The sequence below is a fragment of the Emys orbicularis genome, chromosome 1 (assembly GCF_028017835.1).
Source record: "Emys orbicularis isolate rEmyOrb1 chromosome 1, rEmyOrb1.hap1, whole genome shotgun sequence".
Lineage (NCBI taxonomy): Eukaryota > Metazoa > Chordata > Testudines > Emydidae > Emys > Emys orbicularis.
The window spans coordinates 131,505,050-131,532,007 of NC_088683.1; positions in this window are offsets into that span (position 1 = coordinate 131,505,050).

Below are 26,958 nucleotides of genomic sequence, written 5' to 3' on the forward strand. Positions count from 1 at the left end.
ATGTCTCCCCGTTACTCTCACAGATATTGTGGAGCGCACAGCAAGCAGCAATAACAATGGGGATATTCTTTTCGCTGAGGTCTGAGCAAGTCAGTAAGCTGCGCCAGCGCGCTTTTAAACATCCAAATGCACATTCCACCACCATTCGGCACTTGCTCAGCCTGTAGTTGAACAGGTCCTGACTACTGTCCAGGCTGCCTGTGTACGGCTTCATGAGCCATGGCATTAAGGGGTAGGCTGGGTCCCCAAGGATCACGATAGGCATTTCAACATCCCCAATGGTTATTTTCTGGTCCGGGAAGAAAGTCCCTTCCTCCAGCTTTCGAAACAGACCAGAGTTCCTGAAGACGCGAGAATCATGTACCTTTCCCGGCCATCCCACGTTGATGTTGGTGAAACGTCCCTTGTGATCCACCAGGGCTTGCAGCAGCATTGAAAATTACCCCTTGCAGTTTATGTACTCGGTGGCTTGGTGCTCCGGTGACAAGATAGGGATATGGGTTCCGTCTATCGCCCCACCACAGTTTGGGAATCCCATTGCAGCAAAGCCATCCACTATGGCCTGCACGTTTCCCAGAGTCACTACCCTTGATATCACCAGGTCTTTGATTGCCCTGGCAACTTGGATCACAGCAGCCCCCACAGTAGATTTGCCCACTCCAAATTGATTCCCGACTGACCGGTAGCTGTCTGGCGTTGCAAGCTTCCACAGGGCTATCGCCACTCGCTTCTCAACTGTGAGGGCTGCTCTCATCCTGGTATTCTGGCGCTTCAGGGCAGGGGAAAGCAAGTCACAAAGTTCCATGAAAGTGCCCTTACGCATGCGAAAGTTTCGCAGCCACTGGGAATCGTCCCACACCTGTAACACGATGCGGTCCCACCAGTCTGTGCTTGTTTCCCGGGCCCAGAATCGGCGTTCCACGCCATGAACCTGCCCCAGTAACACCATGATTTCCACATTGCTGGGGCCTGTACCTTCTGTGAGGTCTATGTCCATGTCAATTTCCTCATCACTCTCGTCGCCGCGCTGCAATCGCCTCATCGGCTGGTCCTGGTTTTGCTTTGGCATGTCCTGGCTCTGCATATACTCCAGGACAATGCGCGTGGTGTTCATAGTGCTCATAATTGCCGCGGTGATCTGAGCGGGCTCCATGATCCCAGTGCTATGGCGTCTGGTCTGAAAAAAGGCGCGAAACTATTGTCTGACGGAGGGAGGGAGGGAGGGGCGAGTGACAACATGGCGTACAGGTACAGGGAATTAAAATCAACAAAGGTGGCTGTGCATCAGGGAGAAAAACAACTGTCACACAGAATGGCCCCCCCAAAGATTGAACTCAGAACCCTGGGTTTAGCAGGCCGTTGATTTCATGGAGGGAGGGGGAAGCAAATGAATACAGAACAAATCTATTTTTACATCTTAAGCTGGCAGCCGACGGTGCAGCATGACTGATAGTCCTCGTCATCTTCTTGATGCTTGGCAGAAAATAGTGTACTACGACTGATAGCCGCCATCATCATTGGGAAGGCAGCAGAATATGACTGGGGGACATACGGAGTTTCAGCCATCATCTGATCGAACTGCAGTATGACGACGACGGATACCAGTCGTAATACACTATCTACTGCCAAAAGGCAAGGGGCTGCTGCTGTGTAGCAATGCAGCCCCACGTCTGCCAGCCCCACGTCTGCCAGCCCCACGTCTGCCAGCACCCAGATCGCCGATGAAGGCTACCAGTCATACTGCACCATCTACTGCCAAAAGGCAATTAGCTGCTGCTGTGTAGCAATTCAGTACCATGTCTGCCGGCACCCAGATGACATATGGTGACGGTGAGCTGAGCTGAGCGGGCTCCATGCTTGGCGTGGTATGTTGTCTGCACAGGTAACCCAGGTAAAAAGGCGCGAATCGATTGTCTGCCGTTGCTCTGACGGAGCGGGAGGGGCCTGACGACATGTACCCAGAACCACCCGCGACACTGTTTTGCATCATTCAGGCATTGGGATCTCAACCCAGAATTCCAATGGGCGGCGGAGACTGCGGGAACTGTGGGATAGCTACCCATAGTGCAACGCTCCAGAAGTCGACGCTAGCCTCGGTACTGTGGACGCGGTCCGCCGACTTAATGCACTTAGAGCATTTTATGTGGGGACACACACAATCGGCTGTATACAACCGATTTCTATAAAACCGACTTCTATAAATTCGACCTAATTTCGTAGTGTAGACATACCCTTAGATCTCCCATTTCCACTTCTGGAAAGTACAGTATGACCAACAAGGTCACTTAAACTGCAATGATAACATTCAGGACTCATCCTTCTGGATACCAAGCTTTTTCAAAGCTCAAGATTACTTTGTCTCTTCTTGGGGATAGTCTGACCCTTGGATTTATTGGATAAGAAGTTACTTTAAGTACTTATGAAATGTTAAGGACAGGAGACAGTGATCTAGCCCAACATGTCTTCCAGTTTTGGTTTAACCTAGTATCCTTATTCCTATTGTTTCATCACACTTTTTAAAATCCTATCTATCTTCAGAAGAAATTCTAGGTGAATCTTAGGGCTTGTCTACCAGGTGTCTTACACGCCTGCTCATGCAGGCGAAGTTCTAATGTGCACAAGCATATCACATACTAACTGGCATGTGTGGACCCTGGTGATGTGCACTCAAAGTTCCCCAGTGCTCATTTATATAATCCTGTTTCAAGCAATACTATGTTATCATGCAACAGTGAACTTTTAGTCAGTGCCAGCCAGTTAGTGCATGACACAGGAGTATGCAGTAGAACTTACTCCCCTGCTTGCGTGGACCAGGTTGACAAGCCCTGACACCCACCCACCCTTTGGTTACATGGAATAATTTACCAGGGAAGGCAGGTATTTGTTACCCTTTCCTTCAAGTAGTCCTGTCTTAGTTCCCTATTTACTCCTCGTGTTATTTTGGATTTTTTTTAAAAAAAACCTTGACCAGTGTAAAACTGTGGCTATATTAAAGTTATCAGAGATATGTTTTGAAAGTGGAGAACTCTGAATTACTGGATGTGATGTATGCCAATTGTGTCTTTTGTCTTGTTTTCTCTGTTCTGCACCTTTAAATGGGGAGCATGCTGCTGCAGCAGCAACTATAAAATTGTGTGTTGTGCACTACAGGGGACACATATATACACAAACAGTGAACACTCTCTCTCTCTCTCATGGAGACTTAGATTAAGGGAACAACAAATGTAAAGGCCACTCTGCATCAAGTAATTTTGTTGATCCATGTGTATGGAGAAGTGACATTAAGACATCAGGGGCCTACGCGTTGTGAGCTGAGACTGCACCCTACCGCACCATTGTCTCTCCCTCTCCCTCACACACGCAGTTTATAAAGAAACACTATTAAGCACTTGGGCAATCACAGAGAACTCAGAGATTTAGATTAAAATATCTTCTATGACATAGTGGAGATCGACTATGCACAGGAAGCAGCTGTTGTCAGAATTGCCCCTCAGTTTTTAATATACTCTGGAAACAGGACAGTAACAAAAGAAGAGTTATTCAAACACTGTTCTCTGGCCTGGAGAACCTGATTATGTCTTACATCTAGATCCCTTGCACACAAAAAGAGAGACACAAACTCTCTTTTAAAAACACCTTTCTTTATAGCTGCTGACTACAACTACCACAATTCCTCAGTCACCTGACTTTTCCCAGCACGCTTTTCTGACAGCTGACCCTTCAATTATGGCAGAGACAAAGAGCTGCAGCCCTACAGTGGCCTTTTGGTAGCTGGCCTCTGTTTACTGCGTCTCTTGTCTCTGTGAGCTAACCACATCCTCACACCCTCCCTCTGGGATGTCTCCTGTTGGTCAGTGTTGAGGCATGTGTGATGTTGTGCAGTCTATATGGTTTTATAAAAATATGATAATTAGTGAATATAATGTAACTGGGATATGCTTCATGCAAAAGGTTTCCTGTAAGGTATCATTACAAAGCTTATAATCTACTGAGTGTGATCATCCTATTTGTATAAATGTACCACTCTTATTTCATATTTCTAGTTTCAGATATAACTCTGAGGGTCTATTGTAATTATGCAAAGTGTGAGCCATTAATGGTGGTTTGGAATCTTGATGACCCCCATTAACCAGGACCATTGTCTGCAGATGGCTGTGTTTTACCTGTGAGTCTTCCTGTATATGTGTGTACTGGCAAGTGGGTAATGAAGTCTTGCTGTGACATGTGATCATGTCACCTGAACTGGAATCCATCTTTAACCTGGTGCTTTTCCAGTGAGGGGGAGTGGAAACCCAGAGGGACAAAGGGTTCCCGCCTTATGCAAAAGATATATAAAGGGGTGGAACAGAACAAAGGGGAGAGAGGCGCCATCATGAAGAATCCTCTAGCTACCACCTGAGCTGGAACAAGAGCTGTACCAGGGAAAAGAATTGTGCCCAGGCCTTGAAGGTGTCCAGTCTGAGAAAAAACTTACTGAAGCATCTCTGAGGGTGAGATTATCTGTATTCAGTTTGGTTAGACATAGATTTGCGCATTTTATTTTATTTTGCTTGGTGACCGATTTATTTGGGTTTAGACCCCATTGGGAGTTGGGCATCTGAGTGTTAAAGACAAGCACACTTCTGTGAGCTGCTTTCGAGTAAACATGCAGCTTTGGGGCAAGTAATTCAGACCCTGGGTCTGTGTTGGAGCAGACGGGAGTATCTGGCTCAGCAAGACAGGGTGCTGGAGTCCTGAGCTGGCAGGGAAAACAGGAACAGGGGTAGTCTTGGCACATCAGGTGGCAGCTCCCAAGAGGGTTTCTGTGATCCAACCCATCACAGCATGTTAGTAGGGAGAAGTGTGGGAATTGTACTTAGCCACAACATGAGTACAACACAGGCTGTGGCTATGAAGAGGGCTTCACCTTCCAGTGGTGTTGTGACACTGCACCCCATATTCTTCACAGTGATATTATGATATGATTAGGACATAATCATAATGTATTTTATGCAAGTCATGTGAGATGTCATTGGGAAGGTTATGATTTGCTGAATATGATTATCCTATTTGTATGCATGTATCATTTTTGTATCTGAAGTTATGAATATTGACTATGTACCTGTATTTCAAATGTAGTTACACGTGGGTAACGCCCACTAGACAAGATGTTTTTATTCTAGATAGTGAGTGGGGAAGGGCCATTAGGGAAAAACAATAGGCCTTAGGAGAAACTTATCTCCCACCTGGCGAGCCTTCCTGTGAATGCTCCAAACAGCCCGTGAGCGATGCTGCTATGACTCTAGAGACAAGTGGTCTCATCACATGTTATAGACTCCATCTTGGGATGTCAGTGTTTTTCCACAGACTGGTCTGGGAACCAAGCTTTGGGAACAAAGGGTTCCCACCCTATGCAAAAGTTATGTAAGGCAGGGAGTGACATCATGTGGGGTTCTTTGCTCCCAATACAAGAAGACTCCTGGAAACACCTGAGGAACACAGACTGAACTGGGGGAAGTGCTGGACCCAGACTAAAGGGATTTTTAGCCTGTGAATGAACACCTGGGAGTTCCAAGCTGTAAAGCGAGTGCAGCTTGCCCCTCAAGAATCTGCAGCCTGCTTGTATCATCTCTTTGGATATGAATAGCAGATTATCATCCTATCTATTTAGTATATTAAGTTTAGTTTGAGTTGTTTTTGTTTATTTGCTAGATAATCTGCTTTGATCTGTTTGCTATCACTAATAATCACTTAAAAATCTATCTTTTGTAGTTAATAAACTTGTTTTTGCTTTATCTAAACCAGTGTGTGGGAATCATAACTCGGGGCAAAAGACTGTTGCATATTCCTCTCCATATTGAGGAAGGGGGCTAATTTTATGAGCTTACGCTGTACAGTTCCCTAGTCTCCATATTAGAGATAACTGGAAAGCAGACATTTCTCATGATAGTTTTCCCTCTATTTTACATCTAATTATTCCCCCAGCTATCTCTACTCTGTGCCTATGTATTTTGGGTTTATACTCCAGAGGGGGTGCATGCCTGAGGAGCTGGGAGCAGTTTCCCATGCAGGGACTGGTCAGAGAGCCTGCTTGTAACTTCAGCTGGGTGTGTATGCAGGCTGCAAGGCTTTGTAGCTAGTCACAGCAGTACAGTGTTAGAGGGAGCCCAGGCTGGTGGGTCAGGGGGCTCAGTGGTACCCCAGTTACAGGTGGCACCCCAGGGGGAACCTGTCACACTGTGCTTAGCCACAACACGAGTACAACACGGGCTGTGGCTATGAAGAGGGCTTCAGCTTCCAGTGGTGTCAAACACACGTACTAAATTGACATTTAAAAAAATATCCAACCTTTCCTTTATGAGCTATACCTGTAGACCATCCCAAATCCAGAGTGTGCTAAAAAGACTTAATAAATGCATAACTAAGGCTCTGATCCAGCAAAGCACTACAGCAAGTGCTTAACTTTAAGCACAAAAGTAATCCTACTGAAGTCAAACATGTGCAGGATTAGGGTGTAGGCAGGCTTTCAATGATAGCAAATAAGACAAGAGGCAGCATGGTATTTAGAATTATCTGACAAATGAGGAAGGCTGCACATTGCATAGCCAGGTGTATTTCACATTGTTAAGACTTTGTTTCAAGGGCTCATGGGCTTCTTGCTAAAGTTACAATGGTAGCAGCATCTAATATCATAGCTGATAAATTCAGTATCTTTAGGGCAATTATAAATGAATACCAAATACATGGATAATGACAGAATCTGAAAATGTCACCATAGTATTGAATCACTGACCTATGTAAATTAGATTTCCAATTTTAAAATACTACCCTTTAGATTTATATTTCATTACAACGGCAAAACCCTTTCTGCAGTAATTGCTAGAGACAATTCAAGACACTCCATAAAGTCTTAGGAAGGTACAGCTATGTTGAGTAGATACAGTGCAGTTCATGGAAATAAATAAAAATGTCATCAGTCCTCACACCGGATGGACCTCAAAGTGCTTGACGGTGAGACCTATCTCCATGCCTAAGCATTATGACTAGTCTCCATATTAGAGATAACTGGAAAGCAAACATTTCTCAGGATAGTTCCCCCCTATTTTACAACTAATTATTCCCCCAGCTATCTCTACTGTATGCCTATTTATTTCTTTTAAGCTAAAACATCCAATAACCACCACAAGGGAGTCTTGCCCAATACACATGACAAAAATCACGTACCTAATAAAGCTATAACAATGCCGGGTGCAGAGCTTAGTATTGTAAATAAATTACCCCAGCTAGATACACCAAGGGAAAGCTACTCCCATTCCATGGTTTGGAGAGGGAAAAATGCCTACTAAACCTCAACATTACATTCTGTAAGTTTCGGATAGTAAAACATGGACCTGACCTATCATGCTAGGGGACAGAGCCCATCAACTAGCAGGTTCCCATGGAACTGAAACTTTGTGTCGTGGTCGCACTCCCATAATCTGGGTCTGAGCTCTAAAGGCAACATGCACTTGTCACCTGACAAGGGCCAATATTTATTACTGTTACAGATACAACCCCGAACACCAGGCAGAAGATAAAGAGTGGAAAGAAGAGGCATTTCCTTGCTGGCCGACAGGGCTGGCCTTCCCTTTCTGACATTTCCAGAGGAAGTGATGGCAAGCCACTCCTAAGAACTGGCAAGGTCATTACCTACTGGTCACAGAAGAGAGCCAGGGAGACAGCAATTTGCATTTGCTTTTGCACATAGACCATTTGGACTAAAAAACGTGCTTTAATTGTTTTTCTTAATTGCTTTAGTAAATTATATACAGAGGGGGGAAAGTACTGGATTGGCAGACATGGAAACTGAAGCCCTTGCAAGAGGAAGGATGATCCTGTAGTTAAAGCACTGAATTGTGACTCCGAAATTCTGGGTCGAAATCAATAGAGCTGAATCTGATTCGATATTCTGCTCTGCCACAGATGTCCTGCATGATCATGGGCAAGTCACAATCTTTCCACACCTCTGCTCCCCATCCGTACTTCCTTTCTCCTGCCACTTGTCTATCTTGCCAATATAGATTGTAAGCTTTTGGGGGCAGAGACAGCACCTAGCACAAACAGAGCTCACAACTAATGCTGGTTGAGAAAGCTAGGCACTACCACAATAGAACTATAATAGGGGGCAAGTTAGTCCCTCATTTCCATATCCAGTTGTGTTCCTTATAGTCTCAGCAAGGAGGACAAGTGACAATTGTCAATTGTATTGCCCATTTAGATATGACTATATGCCTACAGTACAAAAATGTATACGTACAAATCAGAATGCACCTCATCTTTACTTACAAGAGTCTTATAAATTCTGTATATTGAACTTTCTAATGTAGCCTTTTAGCATAATGAGTGTTCATACATTAAATTCACAAACAAAATAGCTTATATCGGAGTTGGAAGAATCCACTTGCACTTCAAGGGGTCCCTTGCCAGCAATCAACAGAAGGTTCAGTAGGGGGGAGGGAACATTCAGCATTCGCATTACAAGAACAGAAATAATCCTGGATTCCCAAAATGCTTTAATAAAATGATCTCCTCTTTCACAGGGAAATGTGGATCAAAATTAATCCTCTTGCCTTAAAAAATATCCCTTTTAAAGATTAGGTAAAGAATCCTTTTAGACAGTAATTAATATTTGGAAATGTTCATATATCACAGGATGAGCAAGCTCCAGAGCATTAGAGAATTGTGGCTTTTTTCAGTCCAACAAAATCAGACCTTTCCTATTAGAATAGCCATGTTAATCTATAGTTCATGCAGAATTTAATTTTGCCCTTTGCAAAAAGCGGTCCATTAAAAAAACTGCAAAAGCTTAAAACTCAATGCTCTGCTATGGTTTAAGTGAGAGTGTTTGAGATAAGTATTTCCTCTTAGCTTTTTTGCACATTAATGGAGACTAGGAAGTTATGTTCCTGCTCAATACAATAAACATAACCCTTTGGAGACTATGGATGTAGATCTGTCTGGCTCAACATTCATTTCCTGGAAGGGTAGAATATACAGTAGTAGTGTTTCAAGAGGTAAGCCTCTTCAGCAATTAATTTCTGATAAATAGATCTGCCTTCTTTTGTAAACCCTAACATTTCAGCAACCAAGAACTACATGTAGGAGTTATTGCTTCTTTCAGAGGCAGCTGATTTCTCAATTCCCAAACTGTAATTCTGGTAGCTTTCCAAAAAGTGCTTCCTGGAAACAAATTAGCTGTAGTGACTTAAATAAATACACGTGGCGTTATCACTGTTTAGTTTAAATTTTTTTATTATGGTAAAAGAACAAGGGCAGAGACAGTTGCTGTTTTTCAGAGACACATTATCCTGTGGGAAAAGGCAGATGGTTTCCTGAGAGAGCAATCCAGATTCATTACTGAACTGCTTTAAATAAAAAAATCTAGGTGTCTTGATTTAACACTAGGACCTTTCAGACATGTTTCTAAAACATATGAGACTATATTAAAACATATGAGAGCTTTTAAAATCTACAAATTAATAATTCTTGAAGTATAACCATTTGAGTTCTATTTAGTTTTAATGTGGATTTCAAAATTCTGTCAATAGGATTTCCTCTGGCATTCAATATCAACTAGATTACATTTTAAAGTGCTATTAACACATTGAAAGGCAAAATGGGTAGCCCACTGTTTAAAGGTGAGGAATGTCTGTGCCTTTAAATCAAAATGAATTCCCTTCCAAAGTGATATTTCATTGTACAGATGCGGTAAAAGTAGTATAAATAACATTACCTGTTAGCAAGTCAGTTGTCACCATAGATGGAGCTGAAGAGAAATAACAATGGATTTCAAAGTGACAGCCTATTGATCAACTTAATCCATGCTCTGTGTACATTCAGATCAGCTGCAGCTCTGAATGAGGGAGAGAATCTCTTCACTTGAGAGCTGATTCCCCTGGATGCCAATTTTGTAACACATTCCAAATGAAATAAAGAGGGCTATTCTCCCCCCCTCTTCCCCCCCGCCAACAGTAGAAGATGAAACGTTATCTAAAGCCACCTGCCTCAATTCAAAGCAGTTTGGGTGTTAAAAACAATGCAGGTTTAATTTACGAGACCCAGCACTTTGTAATCTGCCATCAGAGTATCAGATCACAGCTTTTTCTAACCATGAGCTCCCTGACTGTTTCTCTTCTTGGGTTGCCTGGAAAGGGTTATATTTAGCACATGACCCTTTACAACACAGGAATTATAGGAGAGATTTCTGAAGATTTTAACATTCAGAATTTCAGCCTATCATTTTTCTTCACACATCTCTGAGCCCAGTTGTGAATTCTTTCTAGTGATATTTGGGGGAGAGGGTATAAGCATGGGGAGCTTCATGCTCCTTTTGCTTCTCTCACTTTCTGTCTCTTATGAGAGGGACAGGTAGAAATGCCAATTTTACCACAGCAGAATGGGTGGAAAAGGCAATTATACCCATGAAACATAGCAAGCAGAGTGATGTCTCTTCAGGTGCATACAACCTGTAGTTCATTTCACAGCCATTGGAGGATTCTATACTACATGCAATTTTATAAGCCAGTGTTGATGGCAACAGAGTTGCTTGTTTGCTTTTTAACTAGGACATGGGTCAAAGCTCACTGGTTCAGGAACATTTTTATGATTTCTCCAACTGGGAATTCCAAAAACAGAAGAGTTTTCTCTGAGGTTTGCAAGTAAGTCAAGTGAGCATTTGAGGCATACATTCTAAACATGCTTAATGAAAGACTTGATATGCTGAACACTCACATTTAAGATACATAGCACATTTCAAAGAAATATGAGATGGGATTGTCTGTATTTAAAAAACCCACAACCTCCCCAGTGGTTGGTCTGGATTCATACATGCTGAGGCACACAAGATGTGGGGCCAGATACCCAATTCTCCTCCCACATTGGGAGTTACTCAATTGATTTAAGAAAATAAGTGTAATTAATCATGATCTAAGTACTGCTATGGGAAGATTTCTGACAGTAGACCACTCTTTGATGTAGCAAACAAAGGCTTAATAAGACCTAATGGCAGAAAGTTGAAGCTAGACAAATTCAGACTAGAAATATGAAGGATTTTTTTTTTTAAGTGCAGTGAGTAAAATTAACCATCGGAACAACTTTACTTAAAGCCCTGGTAGATTTGCCATCAATTTGAAGTCTTTAAATCAACACTGAATGTCTTTCTAAAATATATGCTACATCTCAAGTAGAAGTTTTGGACTAGATGCGGGAATTAATGACATTCATTCTACGATCTGTGTTATGTAGCTGGTCGGATGTCCATAATAGCCTCTTCTGGCCTTATTTAAAAAGAAAGTGTTACACCTTTATAAAGCCAAGATCAGTGAGAGGTGAATCACCAGCCAGAGCTGTTGTGCAGTAGGAAGAAGAGGAATACTCCATTCTTTGAGGCATGCAGGGCTTCCACCACCACCCTCCCTCAGAGGTGCTGCCAGAGGAAGGCAGTTTTAATCAGATCCACAGGAACCTTGCTGGCAGCTGTGGTGGCAGGGTGTTTCCCTACTCAATAGTTCCTCTTCGTGGCTGCCATTGACAGCAACCTTCAGGCCACTGGATGAAGGGCTGGTTGCTGCCACTTATCTCCTGTGTGTAACTGTAACCACGGAGATTCTGTGCCAGAGTAAACCTTGGATCAATCTTGGGCTATAATTAAGTCAATCATTTTCATCCCCTTTTAGCTTAGGGCCCTTGCTACCATGCACCGCATTGCCCATGCTGCTGCTCAAACGATGCCTATAAAAAACTTTCCCTTCCATAAAACAACTCTTACTCATTGGGGGGAGCAGTCTGGTTTTTGAATGGGAGGCTTGGGAGGTTGTGTATTTCCTTCCCATTTAGAGGCAATACAGCAGCTTGCCTCAATACCTCTTGGATGTATGAATGCGGAACGATTTTCCAATCAAGTTTCCAACCCTGAAGTTGTTCAATACTTAGCAGAAAAATTAAATCCAGCAGCAACATTTGCCTCCATTCCTGCTCACTCCATTCCTCTGTCTGCTTACTCTGTTCCTCCAGTTCTGCCCTCCGCTCTTCTCTCCCCACAACTCCACAGCCAGGGAATGCCTGCTCAGACTCTCACTCTGTCCAATCTGCTTTCATGTGCAGCATGCCACCCCACGCAGAAACTTCGTTCCCTCTCTTTTCAAGCCACCAAACCACTTTCTCAGTGACTGTAAATACTGCCTTAACATCTGCTTGCTATTCCAAGCCTAAATGAATACATGAAGCCTTTTTGTGATACTGTATATATTAAGGATGCCACAGTTGGGCTGCTGGTGTGTGTGTGGGAAGTATTTCTGAATCTGTCTGCTGCTAAATGAGGCAGCAAGCAGGCTCTGAAACTCAAATCTTAATGGAGGGCCCATATCAAATGAACACACCCATGTCGTTCAAACAAAACCCATCCAGGCTGAAAAATGGAGGTTATCAAGACAGCCTCAATGCTGGTAATTCACTCATTTCTGTGGCCATTCCACTTATAGCAACAGCACAGAATCTGTCGCTCTTTTTGTCCCTACACTGTTAGAGCTGTTAAAGACCCAGATTGTGGGTGGTGGTGGAGCTAATAAAAACTAAAGAATGTACAGTGGGTGGTACTGCAGATACCTGACTAATTCCAGCCCAAACAGTCTGCCACTCATTTATGGGATAGGTTAGCATGCTGATTAGTGACTGAAGCTGAAAAGGAGGAAAGGAAGAGTAGTTGCTCTGACTTAAACCACTAAACTATCTATGTCAGAAGGCAAATTCTTAGCGCCAGTAGACAATCGGCTCTTTCCTAAGGCTACGTCTACAGTATGGGGGGGGATCGATTTCAGATACGCAAATTCAGCTACGGGAATAGCGTAGCTGAATTCGACGTATCTGATCCGACTTACCCCGCTGCGAGGACGGCGGCAAATCGACCGCCGCGGCTCCCCCGTTGACGGCGCTTACTTCTACCTGGACTGGTGGAGTACGTGCGTCGATTCGGGGATCGATTACCGCGTCCCGACGAGACGCGATGATCTCTCGGGGATCGATTTGATTTCTACCCGCCGATCCGGGCGGGTAGTGAAGACAAGCCCTGAGAGAGAATGGAGCAGATGTATATCAAATTACAAAGGTACATTAAAATCTAATGACTGACACTCTGCTTGCCACCCAGTGTGTATAATGATATTTCCATCACCACCATGCTCTTCTCTTCCTCCATATGATGTTAGTAGTTTTTGTTTGTTTTTATTTAAAATATCAAAGGCCTGATTCACCACTGTGTTACTCGAGTTTCTTTTAGTAGATGTAACGATTAGTTTCAATAAAATTAAAAGGGGATAACAGTGGGGTAATGCAGTAGTGAATCTGATCCTTAAGGGTGGGTACAGAACATCGATCCAATACAGGGAGATATATAAAGGGCCTGTGTCATCTGCCTATAAGATATAAGACTGTAGTTATATGTAACTCATGTTACGATAGTGGGGGGGTCTTTGTCTCCAGGTTTATCAGTCTGCCGCTGCTTGCAGCAAAGAGACTCTATCCTTCAGTTTGAGCCGTAGAGACTAATGCTTTTTGTATTAAAGGTCCTGGATTCAGACCCCTCCGTTGGCTCAAACAGAACAAGTTATACTTGTCACAATGCTCACATTGGCGGGTCAATTTATTGCCTGAAGAAAAGGGGCGACATATTTAAAAATCTCTCTCACTATGTTTCTATCACATGCAGATGCAAGTCACTGGAAAGATGTTCTCCCAAACAGAGTGGTGGATCACATCACATAGAACTCCGATGTGTACATCTCCCTAATTTAATTAGCAAACCATTTTAATTTTCCCCTTTTAGTTTCAGTAGGTTTTCTCCTTTACCCTTTGGGAAGAACACTCAGATCTGATAAGTTAATACTCATGGCTCACCTTTGCCATGAAGCCTACAAATTGCTGCCAGTGACCATGGCTAGATAGGTGGCAAACTGACTGTCTCTCTTGTCCTTTCTTCCTTTTCCAAAATCCAATGCTTCTGCCATAACTCCTCACCCTACTGCTACCCTCTCCACAATTAAAAAGCACCAGCAAAACTACTATGAAAACTGTGTCAATCATGACCATGTTCATGTATATTAACACTCTATTCTCCTCCCCCTTTTGACTGGAATCTTTCCAGTGGAGGGATTGCTTCTCCATCTGATTTGGGGCGTGCCCAGCATAATGGTGGCTTGCTCCTGATTAGAGCCTTTTGATAACTAGTCACTGGGACAACTTACTGGAGGATGTAGTAAATTTTCCATCACCTGGAATCTTTACATTGACACTGGATGTCTTTCTAAAAGATATTCTGTAGTTCAGCCATAAATTCTTGATCTTGATGGCTTGATTAATGAATTACCAGGTCAAATTCTATGGCTTGTGTTACACAGGAGGTCAGATTAGATTTCTGGTCTTAAAAAAAAAAAAGCAATGGATCTGTTTACACGGACTACAGCTTACTCCAACAGAGTAATTTTTTTCATATAGCAAACATGGCTTGCACCTGAAGTGCAACCTAGGCCAAGTTCCTAGATGTATTGTGCATTTCAGTCTCTGCCTACCCATAACAAAGACTACATTGTTATTCCTGGTTTGGTTTTTTAAAAACACTGCTCCGTGTCTTGGTCCACACCCAGAAAAGGAAGCAAGAGTCTAAGGAGGCAGTTTGATTATGCTGGGTTGCATTAGATAGATGATTGTAAAAGGTGGATCTGTCGTATTAAAGAAAGGGAATACTCATGCTGACTAATGTGCTGTCAAGTGCAACCTGTCATCTTCCAACTATAAAGGAATTATTCACAGTTATTACTGAAGAAAGAATATCAACTATCTTTCTGCAAAAATGTTTAACCTCCAATGCCACAATTTATTACAAAGGGATGTTTACAGCTTGATTAGATACCGTCTCTGTTGGTTCCCAATGAACATTATATGCTAGAGTAATTCTTTTCCTCAGAGGTCAGAGAGAGTTCAGTTTTATGGCAGGTGGGTGGGAAGGAGTCTCACTTTTATGGATGGCACGAGCAGCTGAACATTATATATTGTCCTTTTTAAAGAAAAGGTCTTGGAAGTCATTTCAGAGAAAAATGGATTTACAGCTTTTCCACAGTCATTACTCCTGACAGTAGATCCTGCAGGCTCTGTTCAAACTGGAAAGTAGCTGTGTGCTATTCATTTTCAACATGGGAGTGAAACAAAAGCACCTACCTCAGGATTTCCCCTCAATTTATCTTCCATGTTTTGTTTCTAAGGATGCGTGCACCAGATGAGAAAGCATTTCCATTTCTAGACAAAACAAATTTCAGACCCTCTATTCAAACCCTTTATGATGGTTCTCAAATATTTAGATAAGACATTACCCCTTCTTCCAATTTCCTCTCTCTAAATTATTAAAGCATTGACCCATATTTATTCCTGAGATTTTGCACATCATTGTGTGTCAGCCAGGAGTAATGCCTGGTATAATTTTCACTGGAAACAATGGCAACTGGAAGTGACAAACCACACTCCCCTGGTGAGAATATACATTTAGTGTTGAAGATAACGTGGCAATCTGCTATTATTAAATGTGACATCAAACATCTGAATTCTTAAAGGTGTGTTCTCCTCACATTCGAAGAATGGTTTTATGATTAAGGCACTGGGTTGGATCTCAGGAGATCTGGGTTCATTTTCTAGATCATTTACAGACTTCCTGTGAGCCCTTCTGGAAGGCACTTCATTTTTCTGTGTCCCAGTTTCCCTTCCATAAAAAAAGGGATTCCATCCTCTTTCTCCACAGGGATATTATTTGCTCTGTCCTATCAGTCTTGACTATTTGGAATGCGAGCTTTTCAGAGCATTGATGTCTCTTACTATTTGTTTATAGGTGTCTGACACAAAGGGGCCTCTGATTTCAGTTGGGAGTCTACTGGAGATACTAGAAGAGGAATAATTAACAACAAGACCAGTGGGAGTCTAGACCTTTGTGGTCCAAATCCAGATCCAGTGTAAGGAGGTGTAACTCCACCAATGTTAATGAAGTTCCTCCCATTTACTCCAGGTCTGAATTTGGCTCTCTGTTTAACAAAAAGGTAGAAGGGTTTCCACATGGTCAAAGAATAGGGTATTTCCTCTGCAGTGGTGCTAGATTGAGTGTAAATTCACAGACAATATGAATTTTTAAATGCATTTCATTCCGAGCAGCCTCCTCTGAGCACATAAAGGAAACTTACAAATGTGAAAAATTGCCTCGATGCCATATAGGACTGAGATGCTTTCTTTAGTAGAACTATAAGACAAAATACCTCCTTCTCTGAAAATAGAAACAATACGCCTTTCCTCTAAGCATAATTTTCTGTCAAAGTACATATATCAGTGGAGTATTGTCTGTTTTAATATGTTATTCTTATATATTTAATCACTTACATTTCAAAGAACTCTGTAAATCAGGAGCTGACTAGGTTAACGTAACCTAGAGCAGGATCAATGTACTCAAAGAAACCTTTAGCCAGACAGCTTTTGTCCAGCCTGTATGAAAACAAGGCTCAGTTGGTCTTGCTATTTGAGCAAATAATTGGATGGTTTACAGGTTTAGCACATGATATTAACCCCACAACTAATTACTATCAACACCCCACATGTAGCAGTGTACAGAGTTGCAAGATGATAGCATTACAGCTGTGCACCACTCAGCCGTTTTGTGTGCTATAGAGTAAGTCCTCCAGGAAATGTAGAGATGCCACACTTCCTCTAGTCTTTGGTTTTCTGGGACAGCCTGGGGGCAGAAGCCAGCATGGCCAATCTCACTGGTTTTTCACCAATTGGGCTAGTGTTGAAAGGCCTCAATGACCAAAAAAAAAAAAAAAAAAAAAGTGAATTGGCGACAGATGACTTTTGGGGCTACAAAAAGTATCTTGTGGTGAAATTTTCACGATTCAGATTGCCCCCGTCTCTTTGCTGCCACCTGGTGCCCTCTTGAATGAGCTGCCACCAAGACACATGCGCAGATGAACCAAATCCACTTCTCACAGCTAGCAGAAGCCATGCAGCACTGGTAACAGAGCCCCACTGGCTGCGGTAAAGCATGGCTTCCTATTGGCCACAGGACGTATCCAATTGGGTGGGGAGGCAGCCCATGGGAAGGCAGGGGAGAGTATAAACTATGTGTGAGTGAGCAGCAGCAGCTGCCAGGGCATCGTCTTTGTAGAGTGCACAGATGCAGCAACTCCTAGCGCCTGTTGTATCCCGTCAGCGCCTTTTCTACCCTCTCCACAGAACTATTGACAATGCCCTGTGACCTCCCTGCTCCCCTGTGCCTGGCTGATGGCATCTTGGACCCCGGGCTGCCCCATGAGGGGATGGCAGCAGCCAACTTTGGCAAGATCCAGAGAGACATCTTTGTGGAGATCAAGCAGAGTGATGGTCAGAGGTTGAGCAGCAGCAGCCCCTGGCTTCAACTCCTTCTCTGTGATACTGGGGCCTGAAGCCCAGATGTTTCCACCGTGTTGCCAACCTTCATGAGTTTTGGACTACTTTTCACATGCCGTGATGAAAACTCAAGCTTTGAGGTTGGCAAAATTGGCAGAAACAAAGCAGCCTAGGACAGGGCAGTCATAGGCTGAAGCTACACAGGATAATAGGGAGCTTGTTACCTGATTTCTATACATAGTGCCTGGTCATAATAAAGGGTTTATTTTGACACTACTCTGCTGGTCGCCTTTGGTGCTAGCTCTCCCATTCTTCTTCTATCTAAAAGGTATTTCTTAAGACAATTGATATCTAAGCACTCAACACATGTGGCACAGAGTCCCACTGCCATGAGAAAGTGTTAATTTCACCACTGTCCATGACAGCCAGTCGGCAATGTCACACAATATGGAATTCTGTACTAACATGTAGCATTTCCTGTCCTTTCTTCCACCATTCATTCACTTTTTCCCAGTTATGTGTTGCTCGTCTATACTAGGAATCAGACCCCGCCTCTCCCAATTTGATGAATACCCAAGGTTATTTTCTTAAAGCAGGTGTGTCCTTTGAACGCTGTCCCACGAGGCCATTGGCTGATCTTTTTGTTGAGACTCCTCATGGGATGGAATTGCCAATGCATGGCACTCTCTCCCACTATCCTGTGCCCCCATGCCTCATGCCCTGGCATTAGTTATTTCCATCCCTATTTTTCTCTCTCCATTTCCCCCTGTCCTTTTCTGTCCGTCTAATATTTTTTTCATTTATTGTTCTCTTTCTTTTAAGATTATTTCTGGTTCCTTTTGCGCTGGCAGCAACTTGCCGATTGTCCCCCTCCTCCACATCCCCCACTTTACCAAAAGGCTACATGAAGTTCTGAGAGTGTCCATCGCTCACTTTCTTGAGTTAGGATGTATGCGCTTTCGCAGCTGAACTGAGTGTTGCAGGAATAGGGAGAGAAGCTGCAGCCTTAGAGCTATACGTATAACCTGTTCCCATGGCTGGCTGCATTAGAGTTCTCTGTGGAAGCAACAAAGGTGGCTTGTGCCTTACTTGCAGCTATAGAAGCACATTTTCAGTGGTAGTATGGTAGATGCAGCTTTCTTCATCTCCCTCCTCTCAGATGTATGTTCCCAGAATTTGGAAACATTGGACGAAGAAAGATCCACTTAATTGGCTTAATTCGCCTTCTAGTTACACCAGTGTAAATATGTGGCAACTCTCTTAGCATTGACTGAATCTGGACTAGCTCTTACTAGGATAAATAAGAGCAGAATTTGGTCCAAAGAATTTTCCTTTGTTCCTTTCACAGGCCCAAATTTCCAAAGAGGCACACACTAAAGTTTGTTGCATTTCTGTGTGCACCTCATTTCAGCTGTGCAAATCCATCAATATGCAAGTATAAGAGGGCAAGTTGTTTATGTCCAATTTTCAGTAACACATGATATTTATGAAAGGGGACAGAAGCTAATATTTTGCATTCATACAGTGCCTTCTGAGATATGAAAACACCTTACAAACGCTAATGAATTAAGCCTCACAACCCTCTTGTGAGATAAACATGGTAATTATTATTTCCATATCTCTAAGATGGGGATAAAGGAGTCACAGACACATAAGTGACCTGCACAAGGTGATACCACAAGTTTGTGACAGGCAAGAACAAAACTCCAGGTCTCCCCATTCCCATCCTGTGCCTTAACCACAAAATTAGACTCCTTCCCACCTACCACCCTGTTCATATTTTCGGTATAGTTTGGATATATGTTATATAGGGACATTTTTGGTTAATTATCAGACAATCATATCGTTCATATTTTGCTATACTTGACGTACATGCTGAATATCTAACAAGACCTTACTGCTTTTAGGGAAGTGTCAGACACACTATAGTTATCTGGAGCACATATTAGCAACTTCTATCACAAAATACAGGCTGTTAATATGGCTAATTTGGATGACATGATGACATTAAGATTCAATGGGAAGGTGACACCAATGACAGCTTAAAATCCAAGAACGGCATTAGTATGGCAGCATTTCCAATTCAAGTGCGTGTCGACAGGTGGCAAACAGGAGAGAGCTCAATACATGTAAAAAAAGAAAAAAGATTCTAAACATTTTGAAATGTTCCTAGGCTTTTCCTTCAGGTTGACATGTTAGGATTTTATATAATGCTATTGCAACAGGGACACAGCGCATCACTTGACACGTTCATTTTTATGACACCATTAAGCGGCAGTACAGCAGCTCATGTTAAAACTCTGTCATACAGAGTTACATAGAATATGATCCTTGGAAAGCAATCATTTTCAATGTAAATCAGATTAGCTGGCAAACATTTGACCCAGAAGGCCATGGAAACATTCACTGTGTATGATTAGAGCAATGCACAATCTAGCAGTGATTTCACAAAGCTTGCTGAATGTCCATTATGTCTGACAGCTGGAGGCCAGACACTAGAAAAAGATAGCCAATTAGAAGCAGGGCTTGCCATCCCACTGTAGACCTCACTTGTATAGTTCCTGCACATTACTAAAGGCAAGACCTGAACTGGGAGCCTGATGGCCTGAAGGCGTCAGCCCTGTCAAGTGTCCCAGAAGGAAGCTACCCGCTAGTCAAGCCAGTAGGAGCTGTGCTAAGCTTGACTGAGCTAGAAGCTGTTCTTTGCAACAAAGATTGCAGAGCAGTTAAATGAAGTTCAATGCGTCTTCATTTTAGCTGTAGAGCTCAGTTCCTTCCTATACTGTAATGCCCATAACACACCCTCTGTGCCTGCTCCTAATTTATGTTCACCAGCTGCCCAATTAACAACCTGTGAAAGCTACATAGCCCCAGTGCCTTTGTTCCTAGGCCACTGCAGTGTATTCATTAACCTTTTATGTTACAATATCTGGAAGTTCCCACTATAGTATACATACCAATATTCTAGCATAAAAATATTTTCCCATACTATCAGTGTTTTCCTATTCTCTGAAACAGCCTATTATTCCAACGCCCTTTCAAGATACTGAAATTGAATCTGCTTTATTTAAAATGTGTGGTTTGCCACAAATACAGATGACCATCCTGAATGCTCAGTGTCAGAGCTATCAACCTGGCAAAGCCTGAATATGAGACTCTGGCCATTAAAAATGTGTGACAGAGACCCAGGATAAGGGACAACAGTAAAAAAGGAAGCCTACATTTACCTTGACTAATTTTCTTATGGTGTTTTAAATTTGACATCACCTATGTTCCAAGATTCTGCATTTGTGAGGTAAATAATTTGGAAAAACAAAAAACCAACTGTGAAATAATCTGTATGTGAGATAAATGTGGCTCTTGTGATAGGGTACAGTTGTTTGGGGGTTATGGCTGTTGAGAGCCACCTAATCCTAACAGAGCTTTAAACAACTGATTACCCCTTACCAACATTAACTACACTTGTCTGGGATTTCTCCAGCTATAATATTTCTATAACTAAGAACCAATAAAGGTCTAATAACTTGCCTACAGGACTACATGTAACACTGACAGACACCGGTTGTCAGGATCAAACCGGGGACCTCTAGAGCTTAGTGCATGACCCTCTATGGCATAAGCTAAAAGCCAACTGCCTGTTAGTTAAGGCTGTAGAGCAGACTTATTCTTCTCTCTCAGTGGTCTCAGTGCTACTATGTGGGACAGAACACCACACCCAGGAGGTGTGTGGGTTACATACACTCTATACTTCTGTCCAGTGTAGACCAGCTTTGCTCACAAATATTCTATTTTCTAGGTTTTAGACAGATACATTTCATTCACAGTTGTGTTCTTGCCTGCATCATTGCCAATGATGGCTGTAGTAACAACTTGCCATATAAAGTAGAACTTTATCAAAGGATTTTGGAAAAGCTGGATTAAGTGTGTTGTGTACGCTGCTATTGTCAGTTTCATCTGTCAAACAAACAATCAAGATCAATTGGGAAGGGATGTTCTTTTTTTCTAGTCTCTAAGCATCTAGCCAGTACCCTGACTTCAGGTCAATTTTCTTTATTTCGTATTCATATGTACGCTGCTGAATGTTTTAGCCAGGTATACAGGTACCACAGTTCTGAATTATTTAATGGTATATTTGTTAAGCTGATATTAACTTTAAGATGCATTACACCATTTACAAAAGTTGCACTTGACCTGAGCCATTTAACAGTTTGCACAGAAAAACATATACATACAAATCTCACTGGTCTGAAAAGGCCTAGGTTTGTTAACTTTCCAGATATGCTGCTGCAGGACCCATTTGTTTTGCCTGGCCTTTGACGAGAGGTAAGGGAAATTGAAAAATTGGCCAGAAGTTTGGGATGTATTACTTGTATTTAGAACTACTGCTGGACAGAAGGGGTAAGCCAATTTAAAACTACAAAAACAAATACTAATTTCAATAACTGGTAGGGCATTCAGAGCTTATGCCTGGACACTTTTTAGTGTTCTAAACTGAAAAGAAACAGTGTGTAATATATTTTTTCTGATAATTTAAAACACTTAAAAGCACCCCCATGCAAGTTCCTATACAGACAGTGTGTACACACTCATGTGTGCCCAAGGAAATTTCCAGAAGATCTAGGCGCAGGGCTGGCTCCAGCTTTTTTGCTGCCCCAAGCGGCGAAAAAAAAAAGAAAAAGAAAAACCCGATTGAGCTGCCGCCGAATTGCCGCCAAAGACTGAAGCGGAGCGATTGAGTTGCCGAAATGCCATCGAAGAGGAAGAGAGGGACTGAGGGACCCTCTGCCGAATTGCCGCCGCAGACCCGGACGTGCCACTCCAATAACGGACGGAGTTATTGGCCTTTCTATTGGCCCTTTCTATTGGCCTCCCCAGGCACCTGCTTCCTTCGCTGGTGCCTGGAGCCGGCCCTGTCTAGTAGAGGCGGTCAATGTTTTCTGAAATTTGATTTTTCAAAGTTTTTTTAATCAAAATGGTGATTTGACTAAAAATGACACTTTCCATTTTTAAAGCTAGCTGCACCAAGTTAAGAATTATTATTATTTGTATTACCACAGCACCTAGGACCCCTAGTCATGGACTTCCATTGTGCTAGACACTGGACAAACACAAAATAAAATGACAGTCCCTACCCCAATGGGCTTACAGTTTAGTTTATCCCTAAATTTTGGCAGAGGGGCAAACTAGCTCAGATAAAAGAAACATCCCTCTCAACCTTCACCTGACATTTTAACCCACTTTTAAATTGTCCACTTCCCCATATGTAAAGAAAATAAATCTGCTCACACTTTTGGTTGGGAAACAGATAATTAGAAGTTTATTCTTTTTTAAAGGGTGATTCAGGGTGTTGCCTTGTTTGAGTGCCCTATTTTATGCAAGCACTAAAGCAAAGTATTACATTTGCATTAAGAGTTCAGATTAGCAGCAGATATTTATATTTAAATGTTGAGCAGTAGATTTACACAAGCTATTAATGTATACAATTTATTTAGGGCAAAAAAATCTGAATAGGGAAATCCAAATTTTAAGCATTTCAAGGCTCCTGGTTATATATTCCAAATTTACATTGACTTTGCAATAAGTCACTTCCTTCAGTCTCTTCTTTTTGCCATTAGGGCGCTAGGGGAATTTCAACTAATTCCTGCTAATGCAAAGTTTGGTGCATGAAGATGAAATATAGAGGACTTTCAGCATGATCACTCATCTGAAATAATGCTCAGTAGAGTCATTTTTTGTTCCATGGAGGATTCTTCTAACAAGGCATTTATTATAGGTATTATGTGTTCCTTTCATTTTTTGTACTTATCTAATCTTTCCTCAAACACATGTAATGATTGTACCATCATTTTGCTCAGTGACTTTTTCTCCTCTTTTGTTGTACTTTTAATGAGAAAGCTTGTATCTTGTATCAAAAGTACTATTTAAGCTGCAAATTACTTCTTGTCTGACCACTAAGGTCTACTGTAAACAAACATTTCTCCTTACTTTACGCTATTGCTTTTTATTGTAGTGTTATTTGACTGTATTTCATAACCAATAAGATCAATAAAATAAAAATCACAAAACTCCACTTTTTTGACTATACAAATTAAGCTTGCAAGTTCTTTCCTCATAAGTCATCCTCTAGTCTCTATTATCTGACCTACTTTTTTCCCTTTAAACCAGTACACATTTTACTCTGGCTTAGCTGAAACAAACATAGGTGGGAAAACACACTGGCTAAGCTTAAGTCCAAATAAGATGCTGACTGGAGGGGTGAAGCAACCAGTGGAACTGAAGGAGATTGATAAAGCATATCCACACTTTCCAAGAGAGATCAATGCTTTAGGCTCGGCTTTCCCTCTCACGATCTAGAAGTATATTGATTTTTCCTGACCAACTGTTTGGCACTCCCAGATAATAGCAATGGTTCGTGTTACTTGGTTTCATCTGTAGTTAAGATATTGTGCCCTGTCATTGACCTAGCCACATCAATGAAGCTAATGATACTTTTGTCAGCCCTAGTTGGGCTAATGCACAGAACTCTTCTTGGGACAACACTTGGAAGCTTCATCTGGGGCCTGAACCAAGTCTCATTCAAGTCAATCTGACTTTACAATAACTTGAATGAGACTTGGTTCAGGCCCTTAGTGCAAAATGAAACAGCACGCCAGCTTAGAGGAGGTTGGCAGAAACATATTATGATGGCACCATCCTTCAATCTGTCTGGTGTTGGTTTCAATTCATAAAGTTCTTGGTGGTTTGGAATTGCACTTCTTTAGACCACTTCTCTCTCTCTCATATATGCAAACATATAGGCACAAATAAAATGCCTACCTAGTAACTAAGGACTGTGCATATAGGCACTTTTTCTTACAGGCCTTAGATACACACTAATGGCTGAGGGTGATGTTTTCTGTCAGAGTATGATTGTGTTAGCCTTCAGAGCACGGAGCAAGACTTATCTTTATTGGGCAAGGTTTTGCTGAATACATGCACTGTCATTCTTTCTATTTTTAATCTGTTACATTCCCAGATGTCTTAGCAGTGGATACACTATAAGTCACTGAATAAATCAGTCAAATAAATACACCACACATTTCCCTGTACTGAATTCTCATTATTCCTGCTGACATATAGAGCGCCAGGGTCTGTGACTGCCTGCAATGTTTGCTGGCTGTCCTGATTTGAAAGGCTGTGAGCCTTTCTGAATAAACAGAGTCCCAAGTTTACTTACTGTTGTGAATGAAAACACTTCTAAGCACGCTGAACTGTTCCACTGGGCTAATTCTCTATACAATAGGTATGTACATTTTAGAACATCACTAGCTACATTAAAGTTAGCCTCGCACTGGGAGAAAGCATGATTTAATTCTCTCTCTTTATCTATTATAAAAAACAAAAGAACTAAAAATGCCCATGAAGCACTCAAAAGTCAGGAAATGCAAAGGCTGACGTCACCCTGGCAACCATCATCACTCTGCACCCTCCCCCCACCATGTCTATGCATTTCAGTACAGTTTTTACTTACAGAATTACAAACTATTTCTCAAATACCACCATACTTTCTTCTCTACCAACCTCAGCTGTGTGGAATGTCTTGATTCCCCTTTCCAATACTGCAGCATGATGACAATATGTGAAATACCCCACCCAGTTAGCAGGCTTTGATCCTGCTGGGAAAGTGTTGTGGTTTCTACTGACTCACTAGGTACGTCTACACTGTGATAAAAGACCCCCGACATAGCTGCGGCTGGCCTGGCTCACTGACTGGGGCTTGTAGGGCTCAGTATGCGGGGAGCTATAAAATTGAAGTGTAGACATTTGGCCTTGGGCTGTAGCCCAGACTCTGAGACCCGGGGGGTGGGGAAAGGGTCTAAGAGCCCTGGCTCCATCCCAAGCCCGAATGTCTTAAATGCAATTTTTAGTCCCACAGCTGAGACTTTGTGCCACAGATTTTTTTTATCGCGGTGTAGATGTATCCACTGAGGCAAGTGATTTGTTCCTGCATTTTCATGGAGACAGGATAAAGCTTCTCCTGATAGCGGGGGTGGGGGTGGGGGGGGTGCAAGGTCTATAAAGAATTGAAATCCCTTTTTGGGCCACTGTTTTACAATTGGTGCAACAGGCCCAATCTTGGACTGAACATTTTTCATTCAGCAGCCAGGGCCTGATCCTGTGCACAGTGAAGTCAATAGCAAAGCTCCCATTGACTTCGCTGGGACTTGACCTTGCATCCACAAACATAGGCCTACCTAATTTGAGCTAAAGAGCCTGTGCTTTTGGTGCTGAATGGTCCTGGTTCTGCTCAGGATCTCTTGTTGGGGGGGGGGGGCAGTGTCACATACATCGATCAAATACAATATCGATCCAGAGGTAATAAATCAAAGAGAACAAAACTTCCAAAAAGAGAAATGCAGTTTTACAGAGCTGGGTTATAGAATCATAGACATTATAAATGGAAGTGCTCTACCAAGTCATCTAAAATCCATCCTCCTGCTTTGCGATATTGTTCCCTACAGCACATTTTCCAAGCTATTTGTAAATATCACACCTCGCTAATATTCCCATGTGGAAACAGGTCCTATGCATCCATTACTGAATTAGATATAACATTTTACTATTTCATTAAAGGTTCAGTTGGATCAAATATTTTGACTAATGTTTCATTATTACTGTTTTAAAACCAGTATCTACAGGGTATATCTGGATACAGCCAGACTCCACCTGTTTACTGCTAGCAGTAATTACAGATGAAACAACATTACTGCCAGTTAATATTCTCAGACTGATGAGTTGCCTGGAAGTAGGAACCCCATTCTTTCTCCACCTTTAGAACCCTGATAGAAGTTCTCCTTTATTTTTGCTCTCAGAATCTTTTGGGGGGTGCGGTGGATGTGTGTGTAAACATGATGTAGGCTAAGAGAAGTGGAACTTACCTGTCATTCCTTTTCTTTCTCCTTCTAATTGCTGCAGCATTCTGGCTTTGTGCTCTTGAACTCAGAACAGAGATCAAACATCTTCCCCCTTTTGTTTTCTTTTCCACTTGTACTCTTTAGCCTATTAGACAACCTTAGGAAACAATAGAGGCTTCGGGCTGATTAGGAAGTTTTTTCCTGAGAAAGCCACTCAACATATCCAAGTGAAAAGAGAACATTAAGTTATGTACTTTGGCATTTTCTCTCTAAAACCAGAGCTTGTTTGTCTGAGAGAAAAAAGCAGTAACTTCCTTCCTTCCTTTCAGAGTAACTCAGAGACTAAATTTACAAAGCAAACAGTCACTTGGTGAGGGCAGAGGTAAATGCAGCTGGCACTAATTGAAAGGTACACAGGTGGATAATCAGGAAGCTGAAGCTACAAGATTCATTTGTCTAACACTGTCTGGAGACAGGATAGGAAGAGCTCTGGCACAGCAACTGTGATAGAAATAGTTATTTGAAGGACAAGGACTAAAGCCTACTTTGGAGACCAAAGTTCTTTATACCTTTCAGCAAGCTCACCAGAGTAATTGCTAGCTGCTTGGTATGGTTACACTTTTTCTTTAGAAGGTGG